Raw genomic sequence first — 12,256 nt, 5'->3', positions numbered from 1 at the left:
GTACACTAAGATTTTTGTGTTATATCTCCATAACATAAAAATCTATTAAAGTTAATTCTTAAATGAAATTTTCATTTCATATATTTTAAGATGAAGGAAAAGCTTGGAGATGAAGCCAAACCCTCTACTGAAGACGCCGCTCCCGTTGCTGACGATAATGACCCGCCTTCTGTATGTTCTGAGCGAAGTCAGCGTCCTTCTTGGACTCCTCTAAGCAGCACTTAAAGCACAAGACAGCCTGCTTCTGCTAGTACTTCCCGCGAAAAAAACTTTGGCCACGGAGGATAAGGTCCTTTTCAAATGCCTGGATGAACATTTTCAGCAGTTGTTGAACGTACAGAAACAACTTCTTAATCATATCGGACCAAAAGGTGACAGGAAGCGTGATGTTTTTGTTGATTGGCTTAGGTCTGCTTTACGTATCCTTGAATACCCTCTCTGGAGGAGAGCTGTCGGACGTAATGTACCGATTTATAGTTGAATATGACGCTGTTTGGACAAAGAAATTTCCTTGTCAGCCGTCTGCGGGCCCACCCAGTCAGACTAGAAATTCCAGCCGTTCAGGTACGTCCTCGAGATCTTTTCAACACCAGTCCAACCAAGCATGGCAGCCCGGACCCCAGCATTGAGCAGTTTGTGTGCAAAATCCAACATCTGTTTGGGGCTCAATGGATTCGTCTTGGGTCCAACAACAGTATCCAAACATATATTCCACCTGTCAAATCAGAAGTCAACCAAGTTAACAACCAGCACGGTTTCATATCACGACTAATTAGCTTCAACGGGCTCACCCAACACCGCCATCCTCACAGTTTAGCAGCAGCCAAGACACCTCGCATATGCCCTTTTCAAGCCTTCGTAATGACATCCCAGATTTAAATGAAAAGGGTTCAAGTACGTCAGTAGCATTTCAGCGCCCTACATCTACGGTGAGACTTCAGAGCTCAGACCCATGAAATATTCAACTGTGTTCAACTGTTGAACTTTTAGATTACCAGTCAGTAATGGTTTCAGACCAACAGTTACTCTTTTGGCTTTATTTGTTCGTTCACTTTCAGGATGAATGTGCAATATTATTGCTTTTGCTTGGTTTTATTTGTACTGTTAAGGCTGTTATGTCGTTCAATGTTTCCAAAGTAATGATGTGAAAAAATAAGGTTTCTTTTCTTTATATTGGTTTAAGCAGTCTATTTGTGGTTCAGATTGTATTTGAACAATATCATTGTCATTGTAATTGATATAACTCTTTTGAAATGTACAGTGAATTTTCAGTCTAAAGAACAATTCACACCTCAAAAGTTCCAGTATACAGAACAAGGCAAATGCGTCCAATACCGTACTCGCATAAGATTATGTAAACAAATACAGGCCTCAACTACATCTCGTACATAATCAGGTCCGATGTGCATAGTTGAAAGCAAAACTTGAAACCTTTGGGCTAAAATGCCGAAAGCGTTTTCAAATACACGTCGACCCCTTGCAATTCTGTAGATATAGATGCGCTGTTCTTTTGTTAGACCTCTCTGTGAATAAGGTTTCATAAGGGAAGTGCGCAGTCCAAAAGCATCATCTCCAAGAAGAAAAAAAGGCATTTTTTGTCATCAAATGGTAAAGTGTCTGGTTTTGGAAAGCCAAGAGCCATTTTGAAGCCATTCTTTTAGATAAGACTCATTAAATATCTAACAGTCAGACATGGAACCCAGACCGCCAATGTTTATCGACAAAAACTTGTAATGTGCGTCAACAAGTGCCATCAAAACCACAGAGAAAAAGCCTTTATAATTGTAATAAAGACTTCCGGAGTTTGGTGGGCACCTAATAGCGACATGTTTTCCGCCAAGAGCACCACAGGCATGTGGGACATTCCACTTGTTTTGGAATTCTTTAGCTATCTGTTTTCATTCCTCAGAACTAGTGGGGCACAAGATGAGCTCATTCTTGTAAACTTCGGCGATGGTATTGCAGACTTCAGGCACGAGAATGCTGATGGTGTTGTGTGCGACTCTAAACTGATACTGAAAAATTGGTTATTTATCACCAGTTGCTAGGAATCGCAGGGTGATAACTAATTTAAGTCTGGGTTTCAATGCTGTCCTACAGTTAGTGTTTACCTTTCTATTTCGTGGACCAACGCTTTGTAACAACTCATCAAACATAGCAGGTTCCATTCTGACATAGTTGAAAAAGGCATGTTCGTCTTCAACCCTTAGCTTATTCATTAGCTGATCACAGTCTCCGAAATGCCATCCCCTATCAGCAGATAGCCATGACCTGACCCAGACAGCCCTCCGTTTTCTCATTCTTCTTCCCCTTCTCCGGAGCAGTAGGGCTATTGCCATCCTGATTTAAAATACACCTTGTTGTCCTTGCAATAGCGCAAGGTGAATCAAAGCGTTATTCTCCATTTCCACGTGTTGACTCTTTAAAAGCAAAAATAAAATTGAGAGAGGAGGCTCAAAGACATCGTATATATAGTAAACGTAGGTCGGTCGTGACAAAGTCGTGAATATAACGTAGCGCAAACGTGAGTTTCGTAGAAGCAGCGTTATGCGATCTTTTAGAGCATTGCAGCGTCCAGGCCTTGTGGTGAAACATCGTTCTAGCGGTATAGTATGTCGTGGTATAATCGTACTTAGGACGTTCCGTTCACGTAAAGAATGCGGCACAAAACTATTTTTGTGCGCGGCAGGATCGTATCAGTGTCATGATAAGAGTCGCACTGATTTTTTTTTTAAAAAGTTCCAAAATCTCGCTACGATCGTAATGGTCTTTTGAGGTCGTGGAGTGCGTAATAACGTCTTCATCCAGTGTGAAGGGGCCTTCGGTCGATAGTTACATCATCAACTGTCCTCAGTAGTCGCCCGTCTGAAATGTCGAAATGTCAAATGTGAGTATGTGTCACTTGAGCCAAGGGTAAAACCGGTACCCTGCTATCCTATCTTTCAGGCCATGGTAACTAAATGACTATTTTTTTCAAAATAGAACCACAAAAGCTCACTAATTATATATATACAAATTCCGTTTATGTTCATTTGGACGTTTCATTTGGTAACTATGGCAACCAATTGATACCTGATTTTTATAACATTATATTCGTTATCAAACCATATGCATTATAAAATAATATATTTATATATCTTATATAATTATCCATAAATTATACAATTTGACCATTTTTTAACGATATTATTCACAAAACCTGTGTATAGTGACCTGGTTAACAAAGTAATTAAAATTGCGAGGAATAAAATAATAATTTAAATATTTATGCGGATCTAAACTTTTTCATTGAAATTGGTTTTGTACAATGTAGTTTAGGAATTGTCCAGACAAGACTTACGGACGACAGACACACAGACAGGATAATTCCTCTATACATCGATTGAGTATAAATAAGAGCTAACGTTGACGTTACGTTAACAAGTGTTTTTAAAAGTCTTAGCCATTGCAATAGGGAAACGTTTTGTCACATTGCATGACCACAAATGCGACTAACGATATGATTATATTTTCAGACAGTCTCCTACATCACGTCTCCCGTAACATGGCCGCACTTTTAGATTTACAATGAGCATCTCCCATGGCAGGTATGGTTTATTATGGCTTCCGTCCTTGTAGCGTCAGTTTCAAAGAGATAAAATAAAATTACCAAGAAGTTCCACTACTACACTGTAACACTGCATGGACATGCGTCCAAAGCATCCACGCCACGCTTCACAAACAAAGCGAGACACTATGAATAATGTACCATAATGAATTAAGAGGAAACTATTTTTACGAAAGCCGAAAAATGATTTTGCGTTATTACGCAAAACTATCTTGTTTTTACGCGAGCCTTTGACGTTATTACGCGAAAATATCGCGTTGTTACTCAAAACTTTGGTTATTTCTGATCAATCTTTCAACAACCTATGCATTTGTTGGACTAATACTTGTTTTATGATTTTTCTGACCCTGATGTACATAATCGGAGGTCATTATTTTATATTCTACCGGGGTAGTATAACACCACATGCATATTAACCAAATCAAAAGCCCCTATCTTTCATATTAGATAAGAAGTTTCTCTGAAAAAAAGGATAATTTGAGGTGAATGTTATTAACAAGAAAAAGAATGGCCATAGGACACTACCCTGATGAACTCAATGTTTGGGACAGAGTTCACAAGCTAACATTAAGTTGATGTTTCTAAAAAAATAAAATTAAAAAAAAACACATATGCTATACATCGACCTCCGCGTGACTATGGGCTTAGTGGATTTTTTTTAATCTAATATAGATGTTTACTAATTAATAACATGTAATCAGAATTTATTCTAAAATGGACATGCATGAAAGTGATGCTGACGTACGGGAGTATTGGAGTCTACGGTAGCGACGAGCTTGAAAGTTATCAAAAGTAAATCAACTCGAAAGCGGTATCTAAGGCGATGTGAAGATGGAAACGGTTTTTAGATTTAAACGGTGTATCAAAATTTGTTTTCAGTGAAGTTCAGCGTTCCAAGCAACGCCATGCATGGGTATATATGACAAAGTTCTTGCTCGTCCATAGTAAAAATGTGGCCTCTGAAATCAAAATGTAAAATATAGTAGTTTTCGCATTATAATGCGATAGTTTTTTTTCATATACCAAAATGATCCTTATCGGCTTTAGTAGTTAATGTATTGGTAAAACGTTTCAAAAAGAAAATATTGAATATAATGTGGATATTTGATTGATATATTATGGCTTAGTTAAATATCACCTCTTTTTATTTTGATAATTATATTCCTTAATTTTTTAAATTAAAAAAAGCAAACAATTATGATCAACGTCATTTGTTCGTATGTCACACCCTGGAATACTTAATGCCAACAGTGCATTAAATGAATGGGGATCAATATGCAATCAATTTCTCAACACAAAAAGACTACAATCAGAAGATTATACAAATAAATTGTAGTTGTTCTACACTGTTCAGTGGCTACAGCTAGTTATCATCAGAAAATCCATTTCGCTTGATGTTTAATTGGCCGTGAAATTGGGTTGTCCGATATGAAATGGCTGCACATTTCCTGAAGAAACCAGTATGGCATATATTTATTTTTATGAAGTTATTTAAAAGAAAGAAAATTTATATTTGTTAATTTTTTTTATGTTCAACAGCAAACAAATACAAGTTAATTATAAATAACACCTTGGTAAGAAGATTTGTTTTCAGGATGCACATTTATGAGGTATCAGTCTCGTTTCGATGTATACCAATGATTTGTGGATATTTTCAAATATTTGTCCATTTTCGTGTCTGATTCAGAAAACGTATCCTTTTCACCATTGATAGCAAAATATTTTAAACCAACTGGAGACAACTGTATTAACAATGACACACAACACGAATTTTGTTATCTATTTAAAACCGTAAGGTTTTTTGAATCAAGCTTCGACCATTCCAATGGACAGGCATGTATGATGCTTTATAGACACAGAATTTATGCACTGTACAAACGTTGTGTATGTTAAGATGAAAACATACCTGCAGAAGTTGCTTTAGACTCACTTATAACACATTCACTATTAAAATGTGTAATGAAAATGTAGACTGCAACGTGGCTTCATGGTTTGACTGTATGTAACCATTTCACAGCACTGAAGACATAACTACATGTATAGTGGTTTTGGCAGTACTGTCAAAATTTATTTTGATCTCTTAGGTTTTATCCTATGTATTGTAAGTACGTATTGTAATTCTCAAACCCTTGGTAACGTGTGCTGGTGAATAACTTATTTAAAGATTTCTGATTTACGAGTATGAAAATACACATCACTTTAAAATCGTGGACTAAAATTATCAGACAAAATCAATATTATGTCAAATAAGTATCTTTGATAGTAATAAGTTCGAACACAAACACACGGACATAAGTTTTTTATGTAATTTTATTCTATGGTATGAACTCCTATTTCCAAAATACTGTACGAAAACAGTTTTAAATATCGAAACATTTAGACGTCTCCGATGTGTATATCCTTGTAGATTTGCAAATGTCCCTAAAGCATCAAAAGGGCAATTGTGGCGTTTATATTTGCATATCACAATGACGCTTGAAAAAAAGTCGCTTAGTTCTTGCTTCGATAAGTTTTTGCATCATAAATAACCGAATTTGTTTACATTTTATCTTTACGCTTTTGCTTTGACAAAGCAGGGGGTGTTGTCATGCATGTGAGACCGTGACCAGTACTCGACAATTCCTTTCTAGTTATAGCTTGAGGTTTTGACCTTGTGAGGGTCGTCCACCTTGTTCCATATTAATCACTCTAATACCTCCATTACTTCCGTATTGCGACCCTTCGTCATTACTACTCATTAAAACGCTGCTGATTGGTTACCTTCACCAGGAAATTTACAGCTGTCGGATGTTAGCGCTGTCAATAGAATTTTGTTAATCTGCGATTGTGATATATTTTATGTGGTCGTTTCCGCGAATACAAAACGTCGAAATCAGGCTATTCTGGATAAACGTAGAAAAGAAGCTATTTATGACGTCAGTATTTTTGTTGGCAACGGGGAAACAATCATTGTTACGCGGGTTAGGTCATGGTATAATGATCCATCCCGTCAAAGACCTCAGTAACAAGACATGACCGTTTTCCCATTATCTGGTGTCGGGTGTGATTCTAACAACAAAAATCTACATAGTGATGTTGGAGTCATATTTGTATTTATGAAGTTATGTAAACTTGTAATTCATAATTTAAATTTCGGATAAAGAGAGAGACTGAAATCTATCATCTGGCCGGAGGTATGGCATGGCTTGTGCTATGACGTACTGATGAAGGATCAGATAACCCAGTTGGTTGCATGCTGCGTCATATGTCGGAATTTTTTTCGAATGGATGCATTCAATATATCTATTTTGGAATAACGGAAACAAACAAACTTGTAATTCATAATTTAAATTTCGGATAAAGAGAGAGACTGAAATCTATCATCTGGCCGGAGGTATGGCATGGCTTGTGCTATGACGTACTGATGAAGGATCAGATAACCCAGTTGGTTGCACGCTGCGTCATATGCCGGAAATTTTTTCGAATGGATGCATTCAATATATCTATTTTGGAATAACGGAAACAAACAACCCGTCGTCTTTTGATTCAATTATGTTTAAACAATAACTTGGTACCAAATGGTGGTATATAGGAAATATGGATGTAAAGGTGCTGTTGCAGAATCGTCCACAGCGATTTCTTGAAATCGACTATATTTTCCAGTAAATCTATGGAAAAATATATATGGAACAAGATGTTATTTTCCACTCGACCGTTTAGCGCGCCCATAGCGCCATTTACTTCACTTTTTCGCTAGTAAGCATACCAGTATTTCACTACAGTATTATGAGTGTTTGTCACCGAGATCACATGAAAAATCAAACGAGTTAATCATACCGACATAGAAAACCAAAATCGACACGATAATATGCGACTATTATCGAAATTTGTGTTTGACTATCCCTCTGTACATCAGCCAAAGATGGTCATGCCGAATCACTGGATAAGGGCAGTAGTTCAATGGTGAAAACTATATGTGAATAAAATGCACCAAAAAACGGCGAGGCACAGCGTTAAAAAAAGTAAAACGAAAAACTTGGGCGATACAAGTGGTCCCTGACGTACACCATATTACAACGTATTTCCCATAATTTAAAGTTTCCAATAATATTTCAATGTATTTCTTGTCAGGACGAGATGTCTTCACAAGCAGCACTATTATCTAATATGATGATTTACGGGAGAATGACTATTAGAAGTTGTAAAAACGAGGTATATTCAGTAATTCTGATGCGAAATTTTTGCATGGATTACACAAATGAATGGAGATATTTTCTACCGAAAAACAAATTGATAGTACTCGGGGTTTGAATTAGACAAAATGCCGTTGAAATATGCATTCAACTTTATATTAAATGTATTTTTTTATGTTTGATGTCAAATTTCAGAGAAACTAACGAAAAGGTGAGATAAAAGATTTTTTTTGTTTGTTTGATTAATGAACGTCCTATAAACAGCCAGGGTCATGTTCGGATTGTCTCCCATGTATGCGGTTCGTTTTATAAAGTGCGGCTCTAGGTTTTGGGAGACTGCGGTATATTCGTGTTGTGTCTTCTGGTATAGTGGAACTCTTGCCCTTTTTAGGTGCTTTTGAGTGCTATATCACTAAAGCATGCGGCCGAAATCACCAAGCAACACACCCCACCAGGTTTCATTATATACAGACAACGGGCGAACCAGTTGTCCTACTCCCTGTATGCTGAGCCCTAAACAAGAGAAGAAACTACGACTTTCAAGACTTTGGTGTGTCTCGGCCTGGGAACAGAATTCAGCGCCTACCTGACAGGGGCGAGCGATTAACAGAAGGCCAAATGTGAGGCGGTGTCAAGAGAGACGTTAGAAAGAACATAGTTAGCTAGGAAGAAGAGAAAAGATAATATCCAAAATTTAGTCGCCTCAGACGATCAAACGCCCTACCTGCAGGCGAGATTGTTTGTTTGTTTGATTAATTAACGTCCTATTAACAGCTATGGTCATGTAAGGACGGCCTCCCATGTATGCGGTGTGTTGCGTGTATGTTGTGCGAGGTGCGTGTCCTGGGAGACTGCGGTATATTCATGTTGTGTCTTCTTGTATAGTGGAACTGTTGCCCTTTTTATAGTGCTATATCACTGAAGCATGCCGCCGAAGACACCAAGCAACACACTCCACCCAGTCACATTATACTGACAACGGGCGAACCAGTCGTCCCACTCCCTGTATGCTGAGCGCTAAGCAGGAGCAGAAACTACCACTTTTATAGACTTTGGTGTGTCTCGGCCAGGGGACAGAACCCAGAGCCTTCCTCACATGGGCGAACGCTCAACTCAAGGCCAAAAGTGAGGCGGTGCCAAGGGAGGCATTAGGAAAGATAAAGTCCGTTAGAAAGAAGAGAAAAGATAAGATCCTAAATTAAGTCGCCTTTTACGATCATGCAATAGGGGCAGCAGGTACAATTCTAACGCCCTACCTGCAGGGCCGTGCAGGCGAGATAAAGGAAAGTTGCACACTAAGGATACATGATTATTTCTTAAGTTATTACAGGTTGCTTACACGTTTCCATGTCGGTTTATCAAATGAAATAATTTGTAATCAACGAAATTACTGTCAATATTTGGAAACAAACATGTTTAAATAACCCGATAGAAATACACAAGGAAAGTTAAAATACTATTTCGAGGTACAAAAATTCAAAGTAATGAACGGAATTCCAAAAAAGACGTTTGAAAATGGATGATTAATGAAATCTGAAGAAAAACACATTCGTATGACATGCAACTGCAATGTTTGTTATGATTTGTCGTTATATAGACAGATGCTGAGATTACTGATAACATGATCAAATTTAATCAGTATATCGTTATTTAGCATTAATCACACAATGAGATATAAATTGACTCTCGAAGTTAGTAACAAATGTTGTTTGAAAGACTTGGTTACGTTTTTTCGGCCTTATATGAAACTGAATGCCACTATTTTTCTTTCCAATGGACTGTCTGCGAAACCATCATTTTCCCTCAAGAACAAGTCGTCCTGCTTTGATTTAGTTGACGTTAGGCATTCGACAAGAATCCATGCCTTTCTGAACGTTTAATCTTTTTAAAAGTCTCAAAACCATAATAATATCATTTAGAATATACGGGAGCGTTTAACTTAGCAGAGACGATTTGCTATTTATAACCCGGCAACAGCTTTTCCGACAAGAAACGTAAACAAGAAATGTCAAACCGTTTTCATTTCACCTGATATACTTCTTTCACATTTGTTTAATCGCAATAAAACCCGCTTATGTGTCTGCCAAGGCAGCGACAGACTCGATAACTCCCTTAATTTAACAAATATGTTACCTAAATATATAGGAGTAATAAATTTGCCTGAGCAATTTATGTCTACGTTGTATTGATGCACATACAGTGACAATATCTTATGTTTTTCTCGTCTGTACGAATACCTGATTCTATAGATTTTGAGATACAGCACGGGAGGCTGGCTAGTCCTGTGCAGTGGACGTTAAAATGAACTATTTGTCTTCAAACCCATTCCGGTCCTAAACCTGCCTCCCGCCATGAGCTCTGAATTGAGCATCGCCAGTCTGGTCATGGTTAGACTGCCCTGTAAATCATCCCGATACAACACTTCCAGGACAATCTGTACTCAAATACCATTACTGTTACCTAGCCTGTAGACCGTCAAGAAAAGTCGTATTGAATCGCAGATAAAGTGACGGAATAGGATTATTTATTATATAACATTGTACATATACAATCTGATGTTGGTTTGGTTTTAAATTGTAACGTTCTCTCGCCAGAGAAAGTCGGTTATGGAAGATCTTTCTATGTACGTCACGCCTGTGTGTCTCTATTGACCCTGGCTGTTAAAAGGACGTTAAAATAATAAAACAAACAAATCTGTATTGGATACTAGTATTTTCACGTTTAATTGTCTACGGATAATATATTTAAACGTCAACATATAGTAGTATAAATATAACACTAAAAAGGGAAATCCTCATTCTGATCAAGTGTTAACTACAACATTATGTAATGAATCAATATTGATATATAGTAGTAGAATATAATTTTTATTATGCATATACATACATATATGTTGCGCTGAATTTGAATTCAATTATTAAGAATGACGAAAGCATGATAAAGGAAACCATGACCACTGTCTTTCATTTCTATAAATTTTATTTGTGTTATGAATGATCTTACAAGTGCACTGCGACAACTTGGCATTGTGTAGACGTTTGCTAAATTGAATGGGACCAAATCCTTAAGGTTTGGCAGCCGGATCAAACTCAACAGGCATTCAAGGAAACTCAAACACGTTAGCACTTTCAGGATCAAATCCCGGTCGGCTTAGTGGTTGAATAGAATGGAGATGACCTTTGTAGGTTGTATGAAGAGCTCAGTAAAATCCATTAACGGAAGATAACAGTGCAATGTTAGCGATAATTACAAAGGCAAACAGCTGGAAGACGTGTTTCAATAACTTGCCTCATCCGGGACTGGTCAGCCGTGATTATTGTATGCTGAGGGTCAGATTTTGGTCACTTCTTGGTGAAGTACAGGGTCGCTGTCTTTTAGCATAACACTGAGATGTATCTGAATGTGAGGAATAGTTATAAAGCATTGTGTAACATAAGGATGGATATGCGAACCCGTGATCCAGTAGTGTCACACTTGTTATTTTCAAATGATATGTATCAATATAAATGGTTGTATTGCTTACGGTATAATATTTTATTATGCTTTCATTAGCAATTCATACAGAAAGGCAAATACAACACTTCGTGAAAAGTTTTCCCCTTTAAAATTAAGATCACAACAACAGCCGTTGACCATGGCAAATGCGCAAAAGGAATCTGCTGTAGAGAAAGCATATTCCGATACAATGTCAAGGAAAGGAATATGTATTTATAATATTAACATTAATTTAATGTTTCATTTTGTTATATAGTCTTTAAAAAACTATTCATTTTTCCTGAAAGTAAATGTCTTTCATACATATGTTTCCAGTTTTTCGATGACACAAAATATGAGTTTAAAATGTGTTAAATCAGTTCCCATTTTTTCTAATTTAGTTTTTAGCAATGTATTTGATTGATAAGAAATAGTTTGTAGGTTTTCGTAAAATCATATCCTGGACAGTATTTTCAAAATCAATGTAACCTAATGTAATCACATTTAAAGTTATATGTGCCGTATTTTTCATACTCACGAATCAAGATAAAGCTTTTAATATGTTATTCATCACCAAAAGTTACTAACATTTTGAAAATTACGGTACTTTCAATGCATTGGTTTTAATTTCACAAGTAGAAATAAGAGCAGAAAATGATTTTTAGCAGTACTGCCAAAAATCATTATAAGTACATCGATAGTGAAGCGAAATGAGTACATACCGTCAGACAATGAAGCCAATTGGTACATAATTTCTGTGTTGTATCTACCGTTTATAAGGCATCTGAAGCCATTTGAATGATTGTCACCTTATGGTTTTCGATAGATTAATGAAGAAAGATTAACATGCCACAATTTTCGCTCAGTTATGGCACATATAACTTTAAGCATAACTAATAAAATGAAAGGACACCAAAATTGATAGTTTTGATATGCATTCTAAGGTTCGCAATGTATAGTGATCAATTGATTAATACTGGAAACACGACTGATGTCTCCGATT

General features: G+C 36.9%; 1 pseudogene; it reads right to left on the bottom strand.

Annotated features, from left to right (window-relative positions):
- Positions 1–543: 543 nt before the first annotated feature.
- Positions 544–2,339, bottom strand: LOC138317179 (putative nuclease HARBI1; annotated as a pseudogene).
- Positions 2,340–12,256: the final 9,917 nt, after the last annotated feature.

This window comes from Argopecten irradians, chromosome 3 (genome assembly GCF_041381155.1).
Source record: "Argopecten irradians isolate NY chromosome 3, Ai_NY, whole genome shotgun sequence".
NCBI lineage: Eukaryota > Metazoa > Mollusca > Bivalvia > Pectinida > Pectinidae > Argopecten > Argopecten irradians.
Note: the sequence above shows the minus strand (reverse complement) of the source record. Positions and strands in the feature narration are given on the sequence as shown.